Genomic DNA, 2,884 nt, shown 5'->3' on the forward strand with positions numbered 1-2,884 from the left:
AGTAGAGATGCATATAATTTTTGAGGTGGTAGGAGATGATAACAAAGTTAAGCCCAATAGCTTTTCTAATCTTGACAACATTTCTGCTCCCTAGCCAAAATACTAGTGCTGGAAGGAAAGTGTTCTAGCAAATGAATAAAGTGAAAAGGAACAGCCTTGGACTATAGCTCAATCGAAATCCTTTTTCTTTTCAATAACCAAAAATCAGAGAATAAAGAAAAGTTGCGTGCATCCAGACATTTTCGCCACACATGCAAAACGTGTATCAATACCTACTATATCATATTTTAGGGTCTGCCAGTTTCTGTTATAAACCAGGTTTATAACTCAGCTGTAAAAACTTGCTCAAGGCTGAGCCTTTCCCCACACACGCACACTCCCCCCAACATGTACGTCCTGAGGCAAAACATTTTCCCCCACTAAATCTGAAAAAGCCGGTGTGGCTGTTTTAAGTTACTAGTGACAGCTGGGTTTTAGCACCACTTTAACCTTAAAATAGCTTCCTTTATTTGACTGAAGTTTTGCAGGACATTAGTCCTTAATGTAAACTAGTGCCTTTGTGTGGTTTGGAGAACAAAACATGAACTACAACATGAATTTATTTTTAAAACTATCTGTATATAGAAACTTTATTTTATCCACCATCAAATTTTCAGGCGGCCTTTCAATGTACATATGACATTGTCCATTGTCTGGTCGTTAGCTGGAGGCCAGTAACATGCAATTCAAAAATTTAAGAAACAGAGATTAATCTCCTTAAAATCTACCAGAAACCTGTAAGCTCTACGTTACATTGATGCGCAGGTGCTAAGTATAGCCTTGTTGGGTCTCGCTTACTTCTGATCTGCCACCACTACAAAGTATGTGCTCACTTCGGCCCTAATTAATTTTATGCTTATCATCTTTGAACAGATAAAACCAGGCATATTTAGAAACATGGCTCTTCAAATATGTGTGTGCCAAGAAAAGTGAGATTTTTTTTTTTTCAAGTTGATCAAAAAGTATGGACCCACATGCACTGATTACATTAATAGTTAATGATGCCATCATGATCATCATGATATGATGATCAAGACGAATGAGCTTCCTAAGTGTCTTTTCAGATGTTTTACAGTTTGTAGTAGACAAGAAATCGCTGTCTCTGGGCACAATTAGATTACTTTATAAACCAAATCTGGCTATGGCAGTTTTATTTTAAAAATCAAGATCTTAACTTGGTTTTCAGCTATGCGTGTTACTTTTCTCCCCTTTTCTATGTATTTATGGACGTGAATTTTGTCTGGGGATTCCTGAACATGGCCGGAATCAGAGACAAGAACTGGAATAAAATCTGATCATCATCTGTAGCAGATACATATACTTTATAGTTAATAACTTCTATGCATACTTGATATGACCAAATGCACAGTAAATAAGAATGTAGTAACTGCAAAGTTTTTCTCATGAGCTCTGTTTTGTTAAAAGTTATTTCTTCTAAAAGCTGTGTCTCTTGTGTACTGAAAATACCGAAGCCTGGGATCTGCATTGTCCTTTGACTGTGAAATAAGCCCATCCATTATCAACATTTCATACAGTGATTGAATTACTTAGTTATTGTTTAAATAACACTATTTAAAAAAATGCATATGTATATACACACACAAGCTTCATTCCTGAATATTTTATGGAAAATAGTTTAATACTTCTAATTTTGCATATTGGTGGATAAATTGTAATATAACGGATTGTTTAAAGATAATAAAGCTATTCCTGTAATACTTGTGAGCTATTTGGTCATTCAGTTACAAGGGAACGAACAGGTCACTGTGTAGAACAATGACAAGAGGGACATACAAGCTTCATGTAGACCCCATTAGATGTCAGTTGGTCACTGGACTTCATCATGTACCAGACAATGCAATAGATGATGACAATATTTTGCAAGTAAAAACTGATTATTAGCTTGCCAAAAAACATGTGCCGAAAAGTTTTATGCTTTTGTGACTAACTGAATCAAAACAGCACTGTAGTCACCATTTGAATTAGACTAATCTGTTCATTATTTCTGTAGTACACAAACCAGCCAAGAGGATGCAAACACACCTGTAAAAAATGAGGGAAGGCAGCAGTTTAATTTCTCAAAGTCTGTAGACTGCAGCCGTTGCTTAAGATGATACATTTGTGTTTTTCCTGAATTATATTCTCCTGGGATAAACACTTGCTTAAATTACACTCTTCTTCAGTGACTTACTTCAGCTAGCATCTTTGCTGCATTAGGCAGGTTCTTTCTCCCCCTTCTGACCACATGTATGGAAACGTGTGGAGACAGCATATAAATCAGCCTCTCCTACGTACGAGCTGTGTGAACTATGAAAACAAAGTTGTCCAAAGAGCAGCTGCCTGTACTTAGCTGCTAAAGCACTCCAATGTGTACTCTTAAAACATGCCTACTCTCATAATGCTCTTTAGACCTGGAGAGCTCACAACTTCAAATCTATCTTTTTAGTTTGCTTCCAGAACAATCAATCATTCCTCAAACACTCAAGAATAAAGACAGCCAGCCAAAAATTTGAAGGCGTGGTCAGGCTTATACATGGAAAGACCTTTCCCAAAGTAGTTTAGGTCAAACAATTCCTTTTTACATATTATTTCATACATAAATATAGCAAAAACCTTTACGAACAGTCGGGATGGTCTTGGAGCAAAGCATATTTTTCAGCTCTGCATCTCCTAGAAACAGCATGTGCCAGGCCCTGTAACAAGAAGCTCATGAGGGTCTCACACAGGTCTGTCTTGTACTATGCTACATCCCACTCCCACTTGTTTGCAAGATAGGGTGAGCTGAACTCTTGCTGGCAAAAGCAAAAAGAAAAGACAGGAAAATTGATGAATTTTCTTTCCTGCT

Source organism: Phaethon lepturus, unplaced genomic scaffold (genome assembly GCF_000687285.1).
Source record: "Phaethon lepturus isolate BGI_N335 unplaced genomic scaffold, ASM68728v1 scaffold13634, whole genome shotgun sequence".
In the NCBI taxonomy this organism is placed as follows: Eukaryota; Metazoa; Chordata; class Aves; order Phaethontiformes; family Phaethontidae; genus Phaethon; species Phaethon lepturus.